At 48.8% G+C, this 25,859-nt stretch overlaps 1 long non-coding RNA gene across 1 annotated transcript; it reads left to right on the forward strand.

Annotated features, from left to right (window-relative positions):
* Positions 1-15,733: 15,733 nt before the first annotated feature.
* Positions 15,734-24,825, forward strand: LOC146395809 (uncharacterized). Its single transcript, XR_014830389.1, has 2 exons — positions 15,734-16,267; positions 24,189-24,825. It is a non-coding gene; the product is annotated as an uncharacterized LOC146395809 (long non-coding RNA).
* The last annotated feature ends 1,034 nt before the right edge of the window (positions 24,826-25,859 follow it).

Consider the following 25,859-nt stretch of genomic DNA (forward strand, 5'->3'; position numbering starts at 1 on the left):
ATAGTTATCAGAGTATAGGTCTTTTGTCTCTTTAGGTAGGTTTACTCCTAGATATTTTATTCTTTTGGATGCGATGGTAAATGGTATTGCTTCCCTAATTTCTCTTTCTGCTTTTTCATTGCTAGTGTATAGAAATGCCATTGATTTCTGTGTATTAATTTTGTATCCTGCAACTATGCCAAATTCATGGATGAGCTCTAACAGTTTTCTGGTAGAGCCTTTAGGATTTCCTAGGTATAGCATCGTGTCATCTGCAAATAGTGATAGTTTTACTTCTTCCTTTCCAATTTGGATTCCTTTTATTTTTTTTTTTGCTTCTCTGATTGCCGTGGCTAGGACTTCCAAAACTATGTTAAAGCGTAGTGGCGAGAGTGGACATCCTTGTCTTGTTCCTGATCTCAGCAGGAATTCTTTCAGCTTTTCACCATTGAGAATGATGTTCGCTGTGAGTTTGCCACATATGGCCTTTATTATGTTGAGGTAGGTTCCCTCTATGCCCACTTTCTGCAGGGTTTTTTATCAGAAATGGGTGTTGGATTTTGTCAAAGGCTTTTTCTGTCTATTGAGAGGATAATATGGTTTTTACTCTTCAGTTTGTTAATGTGGTGTATCACACTCATGGATTTGTGGATATTGAAGAACCCTTGCATCCCTGGGATCAATCCCACTTGATCATGATGTGCAATCCTTTTAATGTATTGTTGGATGTGGTTTGCTAGTATTTTGTTGAGGATTTTTGCATCCAAGTTCATCAGTGAAATTGGCCTGTAGTTTTCTTTTTTTGTGGTATCTTTGTCTGGTTTTGGTACCAGGGTGATGGTGGCCTCATAGAATGAGTTTGGGAGTATCCCTTCCTCTGAAATTTTTTGAAATAGTTTCAGGAGGATAGGTGTTAGGTCTTCTTTAAATGTTTGATAGAATTCACCTGTGAAGCCATCTGGTCCTGGATTTTTGTTTGTTGGAAGTTTTTAAATCACAGTTTCAATTACAGTTCTTGTGATTGGTTCATTCATCTTTTCTATTTCCTCTTGGTTTAGTCTTGGAAGATTGTACTTTTCTAGGAATTTGTCCATTTCTCCTAAATTTTCTGTTTTATTGGTGTGTAGTTGCATATAGTAGTCTCTTATGATCCTTTGTATTTCTGTGATGTCCGTTGTTACTTCTCCTTTTTCGTTTCTAATTTTATTGATTTGAGTCCTCTCTCTTTTTTGCTTGATAATTCTGGCTGAGGGTTTATCAATTTTGTTGATCTTTTCAAAGAACCAGCTTTTTGTTTCATGGATCTTTTCTATGGTTTTCTTGGTTTCTATTTCATTGATTTCTGCTCTGATCTTTATGATTTCTTTCCTTCTGCTAACTTTAGGTCTTGTCTGTTCTCTCTCGAGCTGCTTGAGCTGTAATTTTAGGTTGTTTATTGAGCTTTTTCTTATTTCCTGAGGTGGGCTTGTATTGCTATAAACGTTCCTCTTAGAACAGCTTTTGCTGCATCCCATAGGTTTTGGAGTGTCATATCTTTGTTGTCATTTGTTTCTAGGTATTTTTAAATTTCCTCTTTGATTTCTTCAGTATCCATTGGTTGTTTAGTAGCATGTTGTTTGGTCTCCACCTGTTTGTGTATTTTGCAGTTTTTTCCTTGTTGTTGATTTCCAGTCATATAGCGTTGTGGTCAGAAAAGATGCTTGATATGATTTCAATTTTCTTAAAGTTACCGAGGTTGGATTTGTAGCCCAGGATGTGATCAACCTTAGAGAATGTTCCATGTGAACTTGAGAAGAATGTATATTCTGTTGCTTTCGGATGGAATGTCCTATAAATATCTATTAAGTCCATCTGGTTTAATGTTTCATTCAGGGCCTGTGTTTCCTTATTGATTTTCTGTCTGGATGATCTGTCCATGGCTGTAAGTGTGGTGTTAAAGTCCCCCACTATGATTGTGTTATTGTTGATGTGTCCTTTTAAGGTTGTTACCAGTTGCCTTATATATTGTGGTGAATCTATGTTGGGTACATAGATATTTAAAATTGTTATATCTTCTTGGATTGACCCTTTGATCATTATGTAATGACCTTCTTTGTCCCTTAAAACATTCTTCATTTCAAAGTCTATTTTGTCTGTTATGAGTATTGCTACTCCAGCTTTCTTTCAATCCCCATTTGCATGAAATATTTTCTTCCATCCTCTCCCTTTCAATTTGTATGTGTTCCTAGAAGTGAAGTAGGTCTCTTGAAGACAGCATATATATGGATCTTGTTTTTGTATTCATTCAGCCAGTCTATGTCTTTTGGTTGGGGCGTTTAGTCCATTAACATTTAACGTAATTATAGATATGTATGTTCTTATTGCCATTTTATTAATTGCTTTGGATTTGTTTATGCACTTTTTTCCTTTCCTTCTTCTCTTGTTCTTTTCTGCCTAGAGAAGTTCCTTTAGTATTTGTTGTAAGGCTGGTTTAGTGTTGCTGAATCCTCTCAGCTTTTGCTTATCTGTGAAGGTTTTGATGTCTCCTTCAAATCGGAATGAGAGCCTTGCTGGGTAAAGTCAACTTGGTTGGAGGTTTTTTCCTTTCATCACGTTAAGTGTATCATGCCACTCCCTTCTGGCCTGCAGAGTTTCTGCTGAAAAATCTGCTGAGAGCCTTATTGGGGTTCCCTTGTATGTTATTTGTGTCTTTTCCCTAGCTGCTTTCAAGATTTTCTCTTTGTCTTTAATTTTGGTCAGTTTGATTAATATGTGTCTTGGGGTGTTCCTCCTTGGGTTTATTTTATATGGGACTGGTTGGGCTTGCTGGATTTGAGTGAGTGGTTCCTTTCCCATGTGAGGGGAGTTTTCGGCTCTTATCTCTTGGAATATTTTTTCTGTCCCCTTCTCTCTCTCTTCTCTTTCTGGCACCCCTATCATACAGATGTTGGTGCGTTTCACATTGTCCCAGAGTTCTCTGAGACTCTCTTCATTTGTTTTCAATCTTTTTTCTCTTTTCTGTTCTGCATCCGTAATTTCCACTAATCTGTCCTCCACCTCGCTTACTCGTTCTTCTGCCTCCTGTTTTCTGCTATTAGCTGCCTCTAGAGAAGTTTTCATTTCCGTTATTGTATTTTGCATCTCTTCTTGTTTCAGTTTTCTATCTTGCGTCTCTTTGCTCAGTGTTTCCTGTAAGTTATCCATCTTTGCCTCCAGTTTATGTCCAATGTCTTGCATCATCTTCAGCATCAACAGTCTAAAGTCTTTTTCCTGGAGGCTGAGAATCTCCTCAACGCTTAGCTGATTTTCTGGGGTTTTTCCTTTCTCCCTCATCTGAGTTAGAGTTCTCTGTCTTTCCATTAGTACAGGTTTTTGGTGTGGTGACCTTTTTACAGATAATAGAGTTGGAGCCTCTCTTACTTCGGGTGTCTGCCCCCCTTGTGGCTGAAGTCAGTGTGGGGGCTTGCTGTAGGCTTGCTGATGGGAGGGGCTGATGCCTTTCCACTGGTAGGAGGAGCCAATTCTAATCCCTCTGGTGGGTGGGGCTTAGTCTCTGGATGGGATTAGAGGCAGCTGTGTGTGCCTGAGGGGTCTTTAGGTAGCCTGTTTACTGAGGGGTGGGGCTGTGATCCCAGCTGGATTGTTGTTTGCCCTGGGGCTTCTCAGCACTGACTAACTGATGGGTGGGGCCAGATTTTCCCAGAATGGCCCCCTCCAGAGAAAGGCACTGCTGCTGAATATTCCCCAGAGCTTTGCCTTCAATGTCCCTCCCTCACAACAAGCCACATTCACCCCTCTTTTCCCAGGATGTCCTCAGCAGTCAGGTTTGACCCTGATTCCTGTGGAGACCTTGCTTTGCCCTGGGACCCAGTGCAGGTGAAAGTCTGTGTGTGCCTTTTAAGAATGGGGTCTCCATTTTCCCCAGTCCCATGGAGCTCCTGTGCACAAGCCCCACTGGCCTTCAATGCCAGATGCTCCAGGGGCTCTTTCTCCCAGTGCCAGATCCCCACACGTGAGGGTTTGATGTGGGGCCCAGAGCTCTCACTCCTATAGGTGAGTCTCTGTGAACCAGCTAGTTTTCAGTCTGTGGAGCTTCCCACCCGGGAGGTATGGGTTTGTTTATATCGTGAAATTGCCCCTCCTACCTCTTGATGTGGCCTCCTCTTTTTTCTTCTGGAGTAGGCCTCCCCTTTTTTCTTAAGGTTTCCGGTCCATTTGGGTGGAGATTGCTCAGGCTTTAGTTGTGAATTTTGTTGTTTTTAGGAGAGAAGTTGAACTCCAGTCCTTCTATTCTGCCATCTTAATCCCATCTCCCTTTTTTTTTAATGTTAGCCATTCTAATAGGTATATACTATGAAGTGTTTTTTTTTTTGTTTTGTTTTGTTTTGTTTTGTTTTTGACTGCCCTGTGGCATATGGAGTTCCTGGGCCAGGGATCAAATTTGACCACCTCAGTTGCAGCAATACAAGATCCTTTAACTGACTGTGCTGGGCCTCTGTTTGAAACCGCATCCCAGCACTCTAGAGAGGCCACCAATCCTGTTGCGCCCCAGCCGAAAGTTGTTTTTTATCTGTCAATCACTACTTTCCAGTTTTTGCAGGCATAATTTAAATGTGGGTTGGAAACAGGTCTCTGGAGTCAAACCAGCTGGGTTCAAATCCTAACTTGATTATTTATTAACTCTTTAATTTTTGGCTCTCTTATAGAAAAAAAAAGGAATTAAAATGAGGTTGTTGAAGAAATTAGGCATCGTAATGTATGATGAGTACTTAGCTTTCCAAAGCCACTAACATTCCTAGAATATTGCATTTCAGATCTCTGGTGCTTAGCAAGCATCAAGGTGGATATTCTCATGCTTGCTTTCTAGATGAACACCCTGAGGCCCAGACCGTATGTCCTAGACTCCCTGGCAGGTAGATGTAGCAATGCAGGAAGTTCTGGTCAATGAGATGTAAGCCGAAGTGTCGCATGGGACTCCCATGTAAGTTCTTCCTTAACAGGAATAAGGCATATCTTTTTTCTCTTCCTCCTTCTGTCTGGAATGCAGACTTGTTGACTGCATCTCCAGCAACCTTTTACGACCACCTAATAATCTTTTTTTTTTTTTTTTTTGTCTTTTTGCCATTTCTTGGGCTGCTCCTGCAGCATATGGAGGTTCCCAGGCTAGGAGTCTAATCAGAGCTGTAGCCACTGGCCTACGCCAGAGCCACAGCAACGCAGGATCCAAGCTGCGTCTGCGACTTACACCACAGCTCACGGCAACGCCGGATCGTTAACCCACTGAGCAAGGGCAGGGATTGAACCCGCAACCTCATGGTTCCTAGTCAGATTCGTTAACCACTGCGCCACGACGGGAACTTCCCAGCTAATAATCTTAAAAACACAATCCAAGTGCTGAGGACAGAAACAGAGGTGACTGGGTCTCTGACAGTGTTATGAAACAATCCTAATAGCCCTGGACCACCCAACCCTACCTAGACTTCTTTTCTGAGACAGACTATCTTGTTTAAGACAAAAACAAAATCAGAAAACTTAGTGGCTTACAACAACAAGCATTTATTCTAGGAATTCCCATTGTGGCTCAGCGGGTTAAAAATCTGACACAATGTCCATGAGGATGCAGGTTCGATCCCCAGCCTCGCTCAGTGGTTAAGGATCCAGCATTACCCCAAGCTGAGCCGTCACAGGTGTGGCTCAGATCTGGTGTTTCTGTGGCTGTGGTGTATGCCAGCAGCTATAGCTCTGATTTGACCCCTAGCCCAGGAACTTCCATATGCCATGAGTGTGGCCCTACAAAGAAACAACAACAACAATACGCTGAGTCTAGACTGATTTAGCTGAGCTTGGCTGTAGCTCTGCTCCAAGCTGTAGGCTGGCTGGACTTGGTCTCAGCTGCGAATGGAATCTGGGTCTTCTCCACGTGTGTCCCATCGTTCTGAAGCCAGCACTTTATGGCAATGACCCAGTTTCACGAATACACTGAACACCTCTGCTTGCATGCTAACATGTGTTAAAGCCTCTTCCTGCTTTACCTGTTGTTGGCCAAAGCACTTGGCCAAAGCCAACATCAGCGGGGTGGGGAAATGTATCCTTTCTGTAATGGGAGCAACTGAAAGTCACATGCCAAAGAGAATGGCTAGAGGAGGATGTGAAAAATTGGAAATGGTGATAGATACAGTAAAGCTACACTGGGGAATTACCATTGGCTCTACCATTTTCCAAGGTGGCAACAACATGAGTTTGAATATGGGATGGAGCTCATGAATGATATAGGCAGAAAGTTTGTAAAGAAAGACACTGGAACTGCTTTATTCACAAAGCAAAAAGCCACTTCCCTACCCAAATAGAAGGCTAATACACAAGCAGGAAGATCTGACTTCAGATCTCTGGCCAGAGAAGGAGGTGATAAACTTCTCAAGGGTAAAACCTGTGTACGATTTTTTTTTTTTTTTTTTGGCCTATCTTCCCCAAGACCTGGCACCATGCCTGGCACAGAGCCAAAGTCAAACAAATTTCCATGCATTCATTCATGAATATGTCTGAGTCAGCCTTTTATTACCAAAGAGTCAATAAGACTGTGGTAAGTTTATATACAACAGAGTTTCTTTTTTTCTTTTCTTTTTGTCTTCTTAGGGCCGCACCCGCAGCTTAAGGAGGTTCTCAGGCTAGGGGTCTAATCGGAGCTACAGCTGCGGGCCTACACCACAGCCACAGCAACACCAGATCCGAGCTGCATCTGCAACCACCACCACAGCTCACGGCAATGCCTGATCCTTAACCCACTGAGCAAGGCCAGGGATTGAACCCACAACCTCATGGTTCCTAGTCGGATTAGTTTCCGCTGCGCCACGATGGGAACTCCTAGAACAGGGTTTCTTAACTACTGCACAGCTGCTATTTGGGGCCAGGTCATCCTGTGTCATGGGAACTGTCCTGTGCATGGTAGGATGTTTGGCAGCATCCCTGGCCACTACCTGCTAGGTGCCAGGGGTACACCTTTCCCAGATGTGACAGTCAAACTGTCGCCAGGAAAATCAGAGGGACCTCTGCCATCTCTGGGTTGGTCCTCCACTGTTCTGTAAGGCACAGAATTTTCAATGGGTTGACAAAATTCCATTCTTTCACTTGACAAATATTTTTTGAGGGTCACCTGTGGCCCAGGCACTGTTCTAGGCACTGAGGATACAGCAGAAGACAAGACAAATCTCTTCGCTCACAGAGCTCAAGTCCTAGTGTGAAAGAGAATGTGATAAACATATCAACACATGCATATAGACTATAAATACTTTTTTGGTTTTCGTGGGGTTTTTTTTTTGCTTTTTAGAGCCACACCCATGGCATATAAAGTTTCCCGGGCTGGAGGTCAAATTAGAGCTGTAGCCGCTGGCCTACACCACAGCCACAGCAACGCCAGATCCAAGCCGCATCTGCGAGCTACACCACAGCTCACGGCAATGCACAACGGGAACTCCAATTATAAATACTTTAGTTTTGGGTACTGGGAAGAAAATAAACAGAGGATGACTTGGAATGGTCAGGTATTTCAGGAAGTGGCATCTGAACAGCTACCAAGGAGATGAAGGAATAAGGTTTGTGAAGGTTTGGGAGAAGTTCAATCCAGGCAGGAGAAAAGTGGAGGTTTCTTTCCATGTGGCGATATGCTGCAGGATCCAGACCTTTCCTTCTCACTCCTTCCTTCTTCCCAGCATTTCTTCAGCGCAATCATCTGGAATTCCCACTATGGCACAGTGGGTTAATCATTTGGCTTGTCTCTGTGGTGGCACTGGTTTGATCCCTAGCCTAATGCAATGGGTTAAAGATCCTGCATTGCTGCAGCTGTGGCAGGCCACACCTCTGGCTTGGATTCGGACCCTGGTCTGGAAACTTCCATAAGCCATGGGTGTGGCCAATAATAATAATAATCTTACAAAAAAATAATCAACTGAGATTATTAGTCAAGAGATTAACATATACACACAACTATGTATAAAATAAGTAAGTAACAAGGACCTACTGTATAGCACAGGGAACTATACTCAATACTCTGCAATAACCTATATGGGAAAGAATCTGAAAAAGAATGGATATAAGAATATGTATTACTGATTCACTTTGCTGTACACCTGAAACTAACATTGTAAGTCAACTATATTCCAATAAAAATTTTTTTCAAAGGAGAGAGATGAGAGATAGGAGCTCCCATCGTGACTCAGTGGAAACGAATCTGACTAGTATCCATGAGGATGCAGGTTCGATCCCTGGCCTCGCTCAGTGGTTAAGGATCTGCTGTGGCCGTAAGCTCTGGTGTAGGTTGCAAACATGGCTTGGATCCCATGTTGCTGTGGCTGTGGCTGTGGTGTAGGCTGGCAGCTACAGCTCTGATTCAACCCCTATGCCATGGGTGGGGCCCTAAAAAGATGAAAAAGAAAAAGAGAGAGAGAGGTGGAGTTCCCATTGTGGCTCAGGGAGTTAAGAACCCAACTGGTATCCATGAGGATGGGGGTTTGATCCCTGGCCTCACTCGTGGGTTAAGGATCCACCGTTGCCGCGAGCTGTGCTGCAGGTTGAAGACGAAGCTCGGATCCCACATTGCTCTTGTCGTGGTGGAGGCCAGCAGCTGCAGCTCCAATCTGACCCCTAACCTGGGAACTTCCATATGCTGCAAGTGCGGTCCTAAAAAACGGGGGGGGGGGGGGGAGCAAGAGCTCTATCAAAATCTTTTGCCCAAATACTTTTGTCAAGCTTATGTGGAGTTCCCTGGTGGCACAGTGGTTTAAGTATGGCATTGTCACCACCGTGGTTTGTTTTTGATTGCTGGCCCGGGACATTCCATGTGCTGCAGACAAGGCCAAAAAAAAAAAAAGGTTTTCAGAGAAAAAAAGACCAATAAAAACAGCTAAGTCTGGATGTTACAGTAACCTGGTTCATCCCAGAGAAGAAATTGTTCGGCAGGTGTGGGGAGTAGGTAAAGCAGAAGAGGAAGGAGCCAACAGGGGTGGGGAAGGCGAGGGACCACTCTGCCTGGGTATCTGGGTGGGCAGGTGCCGGCGGCCCATCAGAACCCAGGCTTATCTTGAGGCAGTCTCCCCTTCCCATACTCTCTCGCCAAGATGAGTAGCCAGGTAAACCCCAGTGTGGTCAGTGATCCATGGAAATGCTTACCCTTCATGGGGCCAGATGCCATGCCTGGAAGTAAACAGCCATTCTAAGAGCAGGAGAGACAAAGTCACCTGCCAAGGACCGTAGAGAAAACTCACAGGTGTGCATCCCATGTTGTGTGAGTTCACGCTGCTGTCCTGGGATTGTGCATCTCTGGATTTTTTTTTTTTTTTTTTGGCTGCACCCAAAGCGTGCAGAAGTTCCTGGGCCAGGGACTGAACCCCCACCACAGCAGCAACCCAAGCCACAGCAGCAACCTGCTGGGCCACACAGAAACTCCAGAATTTCCTTTTTCATTTTCTTTTTCTTTTTATGGCTGCACCTGTGGCATATGGAAGTTCCCAGGGTAGGAATTGAATTGGAGCTGTAGCTGCTGGCCTACACCACAGCCACAGCAACTCAGGATCCAAGCCCGGTCTTCAACCTTTGCCACAACTTGAGGCAATGCTGGATCCTTAACCCGCCGAGTGAAGCCAGGAATAGAACCCACATTCTCACAGACACAATACATAGTTCTTTACCTGCTGAGCCACCAGGGAACTCCTGGACTCCTTGGTACGTGAGAAAAAGTAAACCCACTTAGTTAAGCCCCTGGTTGTGCTCCTGTGCCACACAGTGGGACTCAGTGCTGACAGACTCTGTGTGCCCCCTGAATATTCCAGATCCTGGGCTGGGCCCCAGCCTTTTTACATCCTTCAGTCTTCACAGCCCTCCAGAAATGGTCTCATCCATGTCACATTTGACAGATGAGGAAACTGAGCCCTGGAGTGATCTCGCCGCCTTGCAATCCTGCAGGTGGAACAATAGGGTTGGGATTTGAACTTGAGAGCTGTCTGATTCCCAGGGCTGAATGCTCCACCCCTACACAGTGCATGAATCACAGAACTGCTGGTGGGTCTGAACCCTGGCTGGCCACTTGCTAGTTGTGCGAGCTGGCAAAATCATTCAGTGTGTCTGAATCTGTGTTCCCTCCTCTGGAACTGGGGACCACAGAGACACCTACCTCATAGAGTGCTAGTGAGGAGACACTTGCTACGAGGTCACCCTTGGCTCACTCTGGCTTTGTGGCAGTCCTGCTGGGCCAAGTACATTTGAAAGTGCCCTGCCATCCTCCCCAGCTGTCCTATCAGCCCGTCTGAGAAGCTATCATATCCTCTTCCTAGGTGAGGAAACTGAGCAGAGAGGAAGAGTACCACTCTGAACCTCAGTTTCTTCATCTGTGAAATGGAGGTGCGAATACTACCGGCTTTATGTGGTTATCATTGGATTAAATGAGATGCCATACGGGCAGAACTCAGCCCAGCGTCTAAATCCTCAAGCACTCAATTCATGTGGCTGGTGCTATAACGTATTATAATTATTACACATTTCCGAGCTGGCTATGCCAGTCATCTGCTTTGTCACTGCAGGGGACTCCAAGGGTGGACACGCAGCTCAGTCAAAAGCGGGCAGCCTGTGCGTGGCTTGACTGAGACGGGGCTCACTGCGGTGGAGGCTGGCTGGGGGCCCGGCCAGGATCTAGCCCATCACAGCTCTCCCTGACCCACGGGGACCAGACCTTTGGTTCTGGGAGGCTGAAGTGTGTCCACTCACATCAAGGCCTTTCTCACAGATGCTTGGGCCAGATAAAGAACCGGCTCTGTCCAGGCCCCACTGCCAGGGATACTTGTGATTTATGGAGAAATTCCACTGCTTGGGGTGTGACCTTGCCACGTCCCCTGAAGGCGTCTGCTGGCCTCTGGCTGTCAGGTCAGCTTTCTGCTGGGCATTTGGGGAAGGGGCCAAGATACACACAGATGCACACACACACACACACACACACGCCCATATTCACTGAGAGCGATCCAGGGGGTACAGCCTGCGTCCCCTCTGTGGGTTCCCGGTGCCCAGCACAGTGCTCGGCACAGATAGGGCATTTAGACCATGTGCTCTGGGTGGATAGACGGACAGATGGGTACAAGGACAGCTGGGTGTGTTTTCCGCAATGCAGTCCTTCAGTCTCTGTCTATTGAGCACCTGCTGTGTGTAGTGCAGAGCGAAGCTACACAGCCCCTGTACTCAAAGACCCACCATTCCAACTGTGGAGTAAAGGAGCAGAGGGAGAAGGGGGGGCTCCAGCACCCCCCGTTTCCCTGGGGAAGCTGATGGCTACATCTCCTCATGGGGTCCCCAAGGCAGGGCCGGGACTCAGGAGACAAAGGAGACCAACCCTACGGTTGCCACTTGGGAGTGGCCGCCTCTCTAAATGTTATGCCCAGGGCCCGTCTTGCCTCCCCTGAGCCCAGATGCTCCTGCAGCCTTTGGAGGAGGCACTGGGCCTCCGCAAGGATGCTCACTGATCCAGGGCTGCGAGGAGATGCAGTTACTGCCCCGCAAGTTTCCACTGGAGTGTCAAACAGAACAGGTCCCTCAAGGCTCTGAGAGGCAGGTTGGGCCCCTTGTCCCCAGGAGCTGACAATGACACGATGATGGGGGCCAGGGCTGACCAGACCGACTTGCAGGTCCCTCACACTGTTTCATGGTGATGACCACTCCCCTGTTTCAGATGGAGAGACGGGTGCTAAGAGAGGGCAAGTGACTTGCCTGGGAGCCTACAGCAGGTAAGATCCAGGGTTCGAACCCTCTCCTCTGCTCTTTACAAAATGTGTTGCCGGGCAAGAGAGTTGCGGCCCGGGGGAATGTCTAGAGGGTCCAGACTGCTCTCTGAGAATGGAGGCCCCGGAGTTAAGCCTTGACTATGTGTTCTAAATCAAAAGGGGGGGTGGGGGCGTTTGCAGTGAGTGCTATGGAGCCACCCCAGGCTCCCGAGGCGACAAGCTGAGGACATACCCTTGAGGTCCATATGCTGTGAGAGGAGGTTGAAAGGGAGGCCTATTGCCTGGGGACACATTAGACAGTGATGGCAGAGCCAGGGCTAGAAGCAGTGATCTTACACCAGGAACCACAGCAAACAAGACAAAAACCAAAACAAAGAAAAATTCCAAAGCAATCTTTTAGTCCACCAGGTACTGCAGTTAAAAAAAAAGAATTAGCCACTCCAGTCGTTGGGTCTTGTAGGCAAAACAAATGGCCCTGTGACATCACCGGTCCCTTTGCACCCAATCCCATCTGGCCTCCCCCCATCCCCCTCCCAACCTCGCTGCACCCAAGACCCAAGGGAACAAACGATGGGGGAAAACCCTAGGCTGTGACTTTCCTGAAGCTGAAAGTCAAGTTGCCAAAACAAACTTCTTTTGTCTTTTCTCATTTTTTTTCCATGTTTAAATAATAATAAGCTGAAAATGAAGTCATTGTGCTCACCTGTAGGCCTGCCAGCCTCGCCCGCCTGCTGGAGTCCTGAGTGTGCCTGGCGGGGCAGGTGTCTGGCGGGGCCTGGCGGCCCATCTCACTGCAGCCCCACCCCAGGTCAGGGCCCTCCCCGCCCACCCTCGCCCCTGCCAGCGCGACCACCCCTTTTGCTCCCTTGTCTCCTCAGAGCTTCTCCACTCAGGGTCTCATTTTCTCACTCAGGGTCCATTTCTCTGCTAACAGGAACGGGCTGACTCTCCCCCCGGGTATTGTGGGTAGTTTCAACCCTGTGAAACAGTTTGCCTTTTAGAGAGACAGGATTTTCCAACCTTACGGTGTGGGTCCATCTAAAGCCAAGGAATTTGAGTCACAGATGGGTAGGGTTTTGTTTTGTTTTTTTTTTATAGAGGAAAGGTATTGGGAGCCCTCATGTCTATAAGTGCACGCCCTCTGCTGGCCCCTGGTCCACCTGCACCCCTTCCATGGCTGGTCAGACAGGCATCCTTGCTCCCAGCCTCCACGGCAGCACAGACAAAGCCCTCCTCAGCAGTTCTGTCCTCATGGGCTTCTCGACTCAGCAGTGACCTCCCTGGGCCAGTCTCTAGGAATCTGACTCCTTCCTCCACTGCCGCAGGTAGCCCAGGGAGCCTGGTACACATAGTGGGTGCTCCATGGTGGTCGCAGAACTGAGAAAGGCTCACCGCCTGCATTGGTGGTGGTCACTAATCATGTTCCTTTGCTCTCAGGCCTCCTCTTCCCCACGTGGCCTCTGGGGCAGCAATGCTGAGGGTGGGAAATCCGGCAGCCCGTGGCCAGGGGCCCCCCTCAGTTAACCTCTCTGAACTTCTGCTCCTCCATCACACCCTTTCTGGTTCAGGGACCGGACATACTCAGCAGAGCTCCAGTTTGTAGTAGGAGTTTAACAAAGGAAGATGTTCTACTGTACGTATCACCTTAAAAGGTGGCAGTTGCCAAGGATTGCCGTGCACCTGCCAAGTGCCGGGCGCTGTGCTCAGAGCTATACATGTCACCTCCGTCCTGGGGCCACGAGGTGGAGGCCTTTACTGTCCCCATTTTACGGGAGAGAAGACCAAGCCGGGCTGGACTCAAGCTCAGGATTAGCATCTTTCACATGCTGGAGATTATTCCATGAGTGCTTCATAGTCCCAGAATCAGCTCTGGCTCGCTGGGCAGGAGTGGGATGCAAACATTCCCCTGTCCCTGACATATGTGGGGGAGGAAGAAAGAGGGTGCTCTTGGTCCTCAAAGCCTCAGCCCAGGATAGCCCAGGCACACATGGGCACACATGCACACAAATACATGCGTGCACACACAGGCATGCACACACTTTCAGGAGAGGTGGAGGCTTTGACACAAGCAGTGGCCTCTGCCAGGCGCTCATGCTAAGTCTCTCTGGGAGGGAGCGAGGGCTGCGTCCTTGTTATCAGTGGCTCATCTCCAGGTGGGAAATGGGAGGAGGGTCCCAGAGAGGCAGCAAGGCGGTGGTCTAGGGTGACCAGCTGCCTCTCAAGGGTGGCGGCCCAGCCGGCCATGGGGCCCCAGAGGCCGCTGAGCTCTGCAAACACCAGGCCCGGCCCAGACCTGCTCGGCTGGAAAATGCTGACCTTGTGTTGCTGGAATCAGTTGCTCAACTCCGACCCCTCGGAGGGCAGGGGGACAGGCACAGGGCTGGGGGGGCCGGGGATGGGGGGAGAAGCCCAGCTCAGGACAGGAAGTTCATGGCACCCTGGGGAGGTCCAGATGCGCCCAGGGTTCACAGGTCCGGAGTTCAACAGCCCCAACCTGCGGATGTGTCCAGAGGTGCCTGTCACCCCTCCTCCCCCATGCCCACCAACCTTTCCCAGGAAGTGGAAAGGCCTGCCGCTCCAGCCAGCAGAGATCCAACAGAACTTCCCTTGGCGACGGACACTTTCTTCGCCTGCTCTGTCCTATAGGGTAGCCAGATGCGTCTATCAAGCCCTGGCAATGGAGCTGGTGCCACGAAGGGACTGGATTTTCATTTGATTGACTCGAATTGAACTGTAAATAGCAGTGGAGGGGGCAGCTTCTGCACTGGAGGGTGCCCTGGATTCCAGCAGCTGAGCAGGGCCTGAGGGCCTGAGACCTGCGACAGGGCTGAGGGGGCTGAGTGCCTGCTCCTCAGCTCTCAGGCTGTGGCACACTCATGGCCACCAAAGTGCATCCCACAGGCCCTGTGCGACAGCCAAGGCCAGCACCGGTGCCCGGTCAGCACCTGCCTGCAGGTGTCCAGAGACAGAGCAGGGGCCTCTAATCAGTTACCTGCCTGGGCCTGGTTCCAGGCCGCGGGCTCATCTCAGTTTCCTGCTCTGTAAAATCAGGAGAGGTGTAAGGCTGACTTGGTACGGCTGGGACCCCTAGCAAGCATCCTGAGTGTTTCTGTTGTTGTTGTTATTTAAAAAAATTTTTTTAAATTAAAATATAGTTGATTTACATACAGTATTCCTTCAGTTTCTGCTGTGTGCAGCAAAGTGACCCAGACATACATATACGTACTTTTTTTGTTTTTCTCTTTGTCTTTTTAGGGCTGCACTTGCCGCATATGGAAGTTCCCAGGCCAGGGGTCGAATCGGAGCTATAGCTGCTGGCCTACGCCACAGGCACAGCAACGCGGGATCCAAGCCGAGTCTGCAACCTACACCACAGCTCACAGCAACGCCAGATCACTGACCCACTGAGCAAGGCCAGGGATCGAACCCACATCCTCATGGATACTAGTTGGATTCGCTTCCTCTGCACCACAAAGGGAACCCCCCATTGTTTTTGTTTTCTTACTGTCTTCCATCATGTTCTATCCCAAGAGATTGGACGTAGTTCCCTGCTGTACAGCAGGATCTGACTGCTTATCCATTCTAAATGTCATAGCTTGCATCTATTAACCCCAAACTCCCTGTCCCGAGTGTTAACCAGCAGTTTCGCCATGAACAGGTGTACCAGAGTTGAAGGAAGGTGTGGCTCTGGCCACAAGGCCCTGCCGAGGACCCAGGCTCTGGGCTTTCTCACCTCTCCAGCTCACCAAGGCACCAGGGGGACAGCTTGTGGGGAAGCTAAGCCAGTGCTCCGATGGCTCAGGCCTGGAAGTAGGGTGCAGGGACTGGCCAGTATGTGCGAGCAAACTTAGCATAGAGCAGATATCCCTCGGATCAAGGGGGGACCTCCAGGGGCCCTACTTTCATCTTATCAGAGAAGATAACATTCCTCCCAACTCTCAAAGCAAATCCTCCAGAAGCTGGGAAAAAATGTTAATGAACTTCCATTAAAATTCCTGGCAAGGCTTGTCGGTCCGGGCAGGCAGGCCCCTGACCTGCTTGAAGCCTGCGGGTCTAAAAGAGCTGGTTCTTGCATGGGGCCCAGGAGGACCTGAAGGATCCTGGGATCGGAGTACGTCCCATATCCACACCAGGTTCACCAGATCCATGCGGCAATCTCACAGCCAACCAGCATAGCAGAGGCGGGCATTCAAGTTTGAAGTAATGATGTAATTTGCCCAAGCCACAGAGATGCCACGCTGGGGTTCATGGCATGGGAGGGTTTCACACTTCAGCTGCCTGCTCTACATGGCCTGGAGTTCCTCATAAGCCAAGACCTTTTTGTATCTTTTTAAAAGAAACACACTAGCAATTTCTTATGCAAATGCACCTGCCCCAGCTGCAGGCATCTCCTCCAGGAGTAAGACAACACTGTCTCCAGTGGTATCTATCACACCCATTGTCAGCTGGCTGCCTGCGTCTTCTTTGGGAAGATCATCTCTGAGCTTGTTCCTTGGTCACCACAACTTGTTCGTGACAAACCAGTATTGCCCAGACTGACCCACCCTGGACAGGTGAGTTTACTGAATTACATGTTGACGCCACACCAACCGAATGCTTTGAAAATGCTATTTAAAAAGGAGCACCAGAAACTCACTCTTGTAGAGATGTGGTCAGGGCATGGTCCCCTTGTCCCATGGGACCAGCTTTACTGGGAAGCACAGAGGATGCTGGCTTTAGATCTTTTATTCAGGAAAGCCTGCGCATTTGGGTAACCAACTTGTTTGTACTTGTGGAATCTGAGCACCTTGAAGCTGACCATTTTCCCTCTTTGCTTTGGCCACTAGGAAGCTCAAAATTGCATTTTTAGCCCACTTCTAGCACTATAGTGTATCTAAAAATTTTTTTGTCTTTTTATGGCTGCATCTGCAGCATATGGAATTTCTTGGGCTAGGGGTCAAATCAGAACCGCAATTAAAGGCCTATGCTACAGCCACACCAGATCTGAGCTGCATCTGTGACCTGTGCCACAGCTTGCGGCAATGCTGGATCCTTAATGCATTGAAGGGGACCATGGGTCGAACTGGCATATGGACAATATGGACACTCTGTTGGGTTTTTAGCCCACTGAGCCACAGTGGCAACTCCAGAGTACATGGTTTTTATATACTGATTTGTTTCAATTTAAATTTTGATTTCCCCCTTTCTTCATTTACTTACTTATATTTTCTTGCCCACATCCCTTTTAAAAATCAACTCAATCCATTTCAGAGAGAGCAGGGTAAAAATAAATAGCAAGCTGTGATTGATTGTCCTTGTCATCTATCAGACCAGGTTGTGGATGCTTTTGGTCATTTTCAAAAGTCAATTTCACTCTCAATCTGAAAATCTCAACCTGGAACCCGTGTTTTGCTTGCCATGGGACAAGTGGGAAGGAAAACACACACTGGGGCATAAGATTTCTTAGGACATTCTGACACCTCGCATACTTAGTTTATAGTTGAATCTGGCTTCCTGGGTGGGCTGGGCAGTAGGAAGGGTCAGGACACAGGCTTTTTACTCTTCACTCTGTTGCCAGCCAACTGTGTGACACTGGGGAAATGGCTTCACCTCTCTGAGCTTTGTACCCCTGACAAGGGGATGCAAACATGACACCAAACCCTGTTTAAAGAGCTTTCATGGGCTTTCTATAAATCACCACTGATGATATGGGAGGGCTGGAAGGATATACCACTCCAGGCTGGCTTACCCAGCCTTGACCTTGGAGGGCGGGTCGGACCATAGGGTCAGAGTTTTACCTCTGAGGTCAGGCTCCTAGTGACATAACTAAACTTTGGCCAACAGCAGGTTGCAGAATTTGGGAGTTCGGCTTCAGCCTGCAGGGCCCTTTGTAGCTTTGCTCTACCTGGTAAGGATCCCACACTTTCCAGGGTTGTCATAATCCTTGGGAAAAATGCAGGGCCTGCCGTTGGGTTCTCAGCCCCCTACACGGCCCACCAGGTACCAAGAGGCTGAACTTGTGGCCCTCAGTCTTGGTTAGAGCATTTCTTTTTTCTTTCCTTCCTTCTTTCTTTCTTTCTTTCTTTCTTTCTTTCTTTCTTTCTTTCTTTCTTTCTTTCTTTCTTTCTTTCTTTCTTTCTTTCTTTTTCTTTCTTTCTTTCTTTTTTTCTTTCTTTCTTTTTCCTTCCTTCCTTCCTTTCTTTCTTTTATTTTATTTTATTTTTTATAATTTTTTTATTTTCCCACTGTACAGCAAGGGGGTCAGGTTATTCTTACGTGTATACATTACAATTACATTTTTCCCCCACCCTTTCTTCTGTTGCAACATGAGAATCTAGACATAGTTCTCAATGCTACTCAGCAGGATCTCCTTGTAAATCTCTTTTAAGTTGTGTCTGATAAGCCCAAGCTCCCGATCCCTCCCACTCCCTCCCCCTCCCATCAGGCAGCCACAAGTCTCTTCTCCAAGTCCATGATTTTCTTTTCTGAGGAGATGTTCATTTGTGCTGGATATTAGATTCCAGTTATAAGTGATATCATATGGTATTTGTCTTTGTCTTTCTGGCTCATTTCACTCAGGATGAGATTCTCTAGTTCCATCCATGTTGCTGCAAATGGCATGATGTCATTCTTTTTTATGGCTGAGTAGTATTCCACTGTGTATATATACCACGTCTTCCGAATCCAATCATCTGTCGATGGACATTTGGGTTGTTTCCATGTCCTGGCTATTGTGAATAGTGCTGCAATGAACATGCGGGTGCACGTGTCTCTTTTAAGTAGAGTTTTGTCCGGATAGATGCCCAGGAGTGGGATTGCGGGGTCATATGGAAGTTCTATGTATAGCTTTCTAAGGTATCTCCAAACTGTTCTCCATAGTGGCTGTACCAGTTTACATTCCCACCAACAGTGCAGGAGGGTTCCCTTTTCTCCACAGCCCCTCCAGCACTTGTTATTTGTGGATTTATTAATGATGGCGATTCTGACTGGTGTGAGGTGGTATCTCATGGTAGTTTTGATTTGCATTTCTCTTATAATCAGCGATGTTGAGCATTTTTTCATGTGTTTGTTGGCCATCTGTATATCTTCTTTGGAGAAATGTCTATTCAGGTCTTTTGCCAATTTTCTTTCTTTCTTTCTTTCTCTCTTTCTTTCTTTCTTTCTTTCTTTTTCCTTCCTTCCTTCCTTCTTTCTCCTTTCTTTCTTTCTTTCTTTTTCTTTCTTTCTTTCTTTCTTTCTTTCTTTCTTTCTTTCTTTCTTTCTTTCTTTCTTTCCTTCCTTCCTTCCTTCCTTCCTTCCTTCCTTTCTTCCTTCCTTCCTTCCTTTCTCTCTCTCTCTCTTTCCTTCCTTTCTTTCTTTCTCTCTCTCTCTTTCTTTCTTTCTTTAATAGTTTTATTGAGGTATAATTTTTAATTTAATTTTTACTTTACATTGCAGTATAATTGATGTACAATGCTGTGTTAGTTTCAGGTGTACAGCAGTGAGTCAGTTATACATACGCATATGTTCCCTTTTCCGGATTCTTTTCCCATATGGGTATTGAGGTACAACTGACATACAACAAACCACATAGTTTTAAAGTGTACAGCTTTGGAGTTCCCTGGTGGCTCAGTGGGTTAAGGATCTGGCATTGTCACTGCCATGGCTCTGGTTCAGTCCCTGGCCCAGGAACGTCCACATGCCATGGGCGCAGCCAAAAATTAAATGAAATAGATTGTACAACTTCAGTGTTAACATCTGTATGTACCCTGAGGGGACCACCATCGGCTTCGAGTAGTGAACAGCCCCTCATCTCCCCAAGTCTGACCTTTTGTAATCCCTTCCCTCCCAATACCCCCCCCCCCCCCCGTCCCCAAGGGATTTAATTTCTCTCCCTGCAGGTGGATTTGCACTTTCTAGAATTGACTATGAATGGGATCATCACAGAGTCTGTGCTCTTGGGGGCCCAGCTCCCTCACTGGGTATAATCTGAGGTGCATGCCTGCTGCAACTGGCCCCAGGGGGTCTGACCATCGCTCGGGTTGTTCAGACCCTGGGGCCCACACAGGTCACACAGCCAGAAGTGGTAGAACCAGGATATGGGATATGTCCCCCGTCTGCCTGGGTCCAAAGCCCATTTCTTTCTTTCTATTACATCCCAGCCTCTAAAAACTGCCTTGGACTGAGCCCCCTTTCTTTTTTTTTTTTCTTCCTTCCTTCCTTCCTTCCTTCCTTCCTTCCTTCCTTCCTTCCCTCCTTCCTTTTTTTGCTTTTTAGGGCCACACTACAGCGTGTGGAAGTTCCCAGGCTAGGGGTTAAATGGGAACTGTAGTTGCCAGCCTATGCTACAGCCACAGCATCTGTGACCTACACCACAGCTCACTGAGTCTATGACCTGTACTACAGCTCATACCAACACCGGATCCTTAACCCTCCGAGCAAGGCCAGGGATCAAACCTGCATCCTCATGGTTACTAGTCGGGTTCATAACCCACTGAGCTACAAAGGGAACTCCCCTGAGCCCAATTTCTGAAGAGTAAGTGCTAGCCATTGCTCGGGGTCCACCCCTGAATCCCTCCCTTAGTCTCAAAGCCCTCTGTGGGGGCCTAGGGGCCTTGATCCCTGAGTCTGGAGCCACCGGCCCCCCAGGAGGGGAGGTAAGGGCCTGGCACATACCCTGAGGGCGGCAGCCTGCTCCGGGCTGTACCCAAGCATCAAAGCAGATTTGCACATGTGATGGTCCTTCATGAAATTGTGTTGGGCTCCTTCCTCCCTTTTGTCTCCTCTGAGGGGCAGCCTTTTGGGGAGAGGTGGGCCCCAGGCTGAGGTCCAAGCCCCAAGGTCAAGGTTGGTCCCAGGTTTTCAGCTTCCATGTGCCTTCAGGAGCCATGCCTGCACTGCCCGAGTCTGGATGCCCCAAACCTGGCCTGGCCCCAGGCTTACTGCCACATGGCCATCCTCCTCGGCTGGCCCGTCTGCCTGCTTGTCCAGCATCACGTCATCCTCTGCGAGGCCCGGAGGCCTCCCCAGTCAGGGCCAGGTGGGGCTCAGGCTTCTGGACCAGTCTGAGCTCAGCACCAGGGTGTGCCCCAATCCCCCTACCTCTCCTGTGGGCCTGGAGATCTGGAATCCTTTGAGCCAGGGACCCAACCCCGGCTGTGCCATTAGCACTGGAAGCCCCTGGGCAGCTCTGTCACTCACCCACCCACTCATTCCCTCATTCATTCACTCACTCTTTCACACAAACCTCTGAGCCAGGCCCACAGATGAGTAAGACCCAGGCCAGGGATGCTGTGCACGGTTGTGCAGGTTGCACCCAGCACAAGGACACCAGTGAAATAAGCCTCCCCCTGTGGTAGCATGGGGCTGCTTCCTCCTGAAGGAAGGATGCAGTACGGTGGTCCTGACCCCTGCCCTGACCTCAGGGAGTCCCTGGTCAGGGGCAGCAGGCGGGGTTGTCTTGAAAGTATGCTTACAACACAGCACAACCAGGGCTGTGCAACGTGGAACACTGATTTCATGGAAGTTGCCCCAGAAGCCTGAGCCTATCACGGAGGCTTCCTGGAGGAGGTGGCATTACCACAGAGACAAGATGATGTGGGAATAAGAAGAGGACTGACACAGAGAGAGGAAATCCCAAGCCTGGGGCTAGAGACCCATTTGTGCCCAGTAGTGGGGAGAGGCTGTGAATATTTCAGTGGCAGAAACGAGGTGGGGTGGGAAACAGCAGGACCAGGGGACTGGGCTCTGCTCCACCCTGAGGGCAATGAGGAGGCACAGTGGGGGTGTTACCTGAGGGGGTGGAGCTCTTAACCTCAACATCCCCATCTGCAGAGTGGGCGCAGCAATCCCTGCTTCTCCACAGTGCATCCTCAGGAACGGTGCGGTCACTGTGTCTGCCCGTCCAGCCAGGATACGGGCAAGGGACCACACTGGCCAGGACACGGGCAAGGGACCACACTGGCCAGGCCAGAGCCCTCTGTAGTGGGATCAGGTAATGAAACCAGATCCTGGCCCAGAGAAGCTGGGTGACGTGCCTTTCAGTCACTCACCCCCAGATGCGGGCTGGGGCTCTGCCACCTGGCTCACCTCCCCTGGCACCTGGTCCTGAGGCTGGGCCAAGGTAGCAGGGCAGGGCAGGGCCGGGCCAAATAGCAAGCAGTGTGGCTGGGCCTTCTGGGACTGGCACCCACTTGGGGAGTGCACCCGGGGTCCTCCCCGCCTCCACCACCACAGGCTCCGTGCTCCAGGATCTCCTGCCCCAACTGTTTGGTTTAGCAAAATCATATTTTAAACATTTTCATATCAACTGTTTTTCTGATTATACAAGTAATGGAGGCTCATTTTTTAGAAACGTTAGAAAAAAGAGAAGAGAATAATCATGTCCATTCACACCAGTCAGAATGGTCACCTTTGAAGCATCTGCAAACAATAAATGCTAGAGAGGATGTGGAAAAAAAGGGAACCCTCTTACACTGTTGATGGGAATGTATATTTGTGCAACCACTATGGAGAACAGTATGAAGGCTGCTCAGAAAACTAAACATGGAACTACCACATGATCCAGCAATCCCTCTCCTGGGCATCTATCCAGACAAAACTCTAATTCAAAGACACATACACCCCTATGTTCAATAGCAGCTCTATTTACGACAGCCAAGACACGGAGCAACCTAAATGTCCAGTGACAGATGAATGGTGGGTAAAGACGATGTGGTACATAAATGCAATAAAATATTACTCAGCCATAAAAAGGATGAAATGATGCCATTTGCGGCAACATGGATGGACTTAGAGATGATCACACAAAATCAAGTCAGATGAGACAAGTAGATCGCTTATATGTCGAATCTAAAATATGGTATAGGAGTTCCCGTTGTGGCACAGTGGCTAACAAATCCGACTAGGAACCATCAGGTTGGGGGTTCGGTCCCTGCCCTTGCTCAGTGGGTTAATGATCCGGCGTTGCCGTGAGCTGTGGTGTAGGTTGCAGACGCGGCTGGGATCCCGAGTTGCTGTGGCTCTGGCGTAGGCCAGTGGCTACAGCTCCGATTAGACCCCTAGCCTGGGAACCTCCATATGCCGCGGGAGTGGCCCAAAGAAATAGCAAAAAGACCAAAAAAAATTAAAAAATTAAAAAAAAATAAAGACGACACATTTAAAAAAAATAAAAAAATAAAATATGGTATAAATGAACTTATTTACAAAACAGAAATAGACTCACAGACATAGAAAACAAACTTATGGTTACCAAAGCAGATAGTGGCAGGGGTGGGGAGATAAATTAGGAGTTTGGGGTTAACAGATACACACTACTATATATCAAGTAGGTAATCAACAAGGACCTACTGTGTAGCACAGGCAATTATGTTCAATATCTTGTAACTAACTATAAGGGAAAAGAACCTGAAAAAGAAACCCACGGGGGTTCTGGGGCCAGTGCCAGCGCACTGTGTGTGGGGTTGGATCCCAGGGCAGCTGTGGGCTCTGAGAGTCTTAAGGCAGCTGGTCTGCTGTTGGGGGGGGGGGGGGTGCAGATCCTGGCGCTGGGCTGAATGGCGCTTGCTGGCACCAGCGTTCCTGTGGCACAGGGCTCCCCAGAATGGTTGCTCCCAGCATCTCTGTCCCCAGGGTGAGCTGCAGCAGCCTCTTGCTTCTCCGGGAGACTCTGCAAGATCAGCAGGTGGCCCTGACCCAGGCTCCTTTCAAATGACCGCTTCTGCCCTGGGTCTCAGAGTCTGTGAGGTTTTTGTGTGCACCCCTTAAGAGTGAGTCTGCTTTGGGGGTTCCCATTGTGGCTCAGCAGGTTATGAACCCGACTGGTATCCATGGGGATGTGAATTCGATCCCTGGCCTTGCTCAGTGGATTAAGGATCAGGTGTTGCTGTGAGCTGTGGTGTATGTTGCAGATGCGGCTCAGATCCTGTGTTGCTGTGGGTGTGGTGAGTCTGTTTCCCCCTCCCCCCTGCGACCCCTGAAAGAAAGCCCCACAGACTTCAGAGTCCAGTGTCCTGGGCTTGTCTTCCTGACACAGCCCCTTGGGATAAGACCTTTGAGGGGAAGGGGTGAGGGGCTCAGACCCTTGGCTCCTTGGGGGGAACCTCTTCTATTGTCATTATCCTCCCCTCTGTGAGCCTCCTTCCTGCCCCCAGGGTGTGGGCCTTCATGTATGACTTCTCCTCCCCATCTCGTTTTTCCTTCTTTTTTTTTTCTCTTGGTCTTTTTAGGACTGCACCCCTGGCACATGGAAGTTCCCAGGCTATGGGTAAAATCAGAGCTACAGCTGCGGGCCTACACTACAGCCATAGCACCCCAGATCCTAAACCCACCAAGCAAGGCCAGGGATCGAACCCATGTCCTTATGGATACTAATCAGGTTCATTACCACTGAGCCATGATGGGAACTCCTTGTCTTTCCTTCTTTATATCTTTACTTGCAGAAGTTATTTTCTGCGAGTCTGCAGGTCTTCATCCATAGTTGGCTTGTAAACAGCTGTGATTTTGGTGTTTCCACAGGAGGGAGTGAGCTCGGAATCTTCCAGCTCTGCTATCTTGGCCATGCTCCTGCCTGCACGTCCTTGGACTGCCCACCCCCCACAGCCCCCGTTAGCACAGAACCGAGAGGCTGTAAATGAGCAGGACCCTGCGAGGCCTTCCTAGAGTGGGCCCCCACCCATGTCCTCTGCCTGCCTTTTGTCTATAGAAAAACTTTCATCAAAGCATCAATTTAATCAGAGAAGTGAGAAAATACAGAGAAAAAGGAAAACGGTCAAGCAAGACAATAATAGTTTAGCCATTCAACAAAGCCAACGACCTTTAGTTCTTCCTCAAGGACTAGAGATAATATCCTGAGTCATGTCCCTGGAGCTGTTTTGCAGGTGCCGAAGCTTCCAATGGGCGGAAGAAGTCAACTGTATGCTGCCCGCAAGCAAGTAGACCCCATCGGGTCGGAAGCAGGAGATTGAAGATGCTGACTCCCAATGACTTCATTAGCAACCAGTCAGAAGTATGTCAGTGAGCTGACCACGCCCTGCTCCTTAAATATGACTAGAATCCCCTCTCCCCCTCCAAAGGGGGCACAGTCCTTGAGGCACTAGCCTGCTGCATCCCCTCTTTGCCTGGACTTTAAAGCTACTTTTTCTGTTTCCTCCAACTCTGTCTCCATGTTTCTACTTTGGCATCTGGGACAGAGGCAGCCAAGATTTTCAGCAAAAAGGTGGTGGCATCTCCATCTTAGGGGATGCGAGACCCAGGTGGTCTGGGGCTGGGCCTCCATCCCCAAATGCCCTGGGATCACTGGACAGTGTGTGCTGGGAGCCCACCAAGTCCCCGGCCCCAGGCTTGCCTCCAGGGGTGGAGAGAGATGTAAGCCCCCAGCCTGTGGGGTGGGCGATGCGGACACACGGACACACAGACACACAGACACACAGACACACAGACACACACAGACACACACAGACACACACAGACACACACACACACACGGATGTGTGGTGGGGATGGGGTAGGGGGCGCTGACCTGAGCTCAGAGCTGAGGTGTGGCTTTAGCATGGCCGTGCAGAGTGGCAGGTGTTGAGGGGGTTCCCATTCCACGCTGTGCAAAGGCTGGGTTGCATGCAGATAAGGCCCCTGGTTCAGTGACACGGGCAGGCTGAGGGCTGGGTGGTGGGCAGCATGGCCGCTGAGGAGTGTGTGTCTCCCCATGTCCACCTGGGAAGATGGCCATTGTTCATCCCACTTTCTAGGGGAAGTTGGGGGTCAGCAAGCCCTCATCCCCACTGCACCCTGTACTTCCCAGCTGGCTCAGCACCTCAGTTTGCACCTTGGTGCTTCTGCCTGGCTCTCTTTTTTTTTTAGTTTCTTTCCTTTAGGTTTTTTCCATGTCCTGGCTTTTGTGAATGGTGCTGCCTCTATCTTCTTGAATGAAAGTTTTGTCTAGATAGATGCCCAGGAGTGGAGTTGCTGGATCATGTGGTATTTCTACATTGAGTTTTCTGAGAAAACTCCATACTGCTTTCTGTGGTGGTTGTTAGGCCCACCCTTTCTCAGGGGAGGCCAGGCAGAGCACAGAGGGAGGTGGAAGCCAAGAAAGCCAGCCCACCCAGCAGTGACCTGTCCCTTCTTGACTGTCAGAGCCGTGAGCAGAAAAGGTCAGGCCCCTGAAGTCCCTTACATGCATGCACACAC

The sequence above is a fragment of the Sus scrofa genome, chromosome 15 (assembly GCF_054392235.1).
Source record: "Sus scrofa isolate SSC_HxYL_T2T_F1_AM1 chromosome 15, Sscrofa_HxYL_maternal_Yorkshire_Landrace_v2.0, whole genome shotgun sequence".
Classification (NCBI taxonomy): Eukaryota; Metazoa; Chordata; class Mammalia; order Artiodactyla; family Suidae; genus Sus; species Sus scrofa.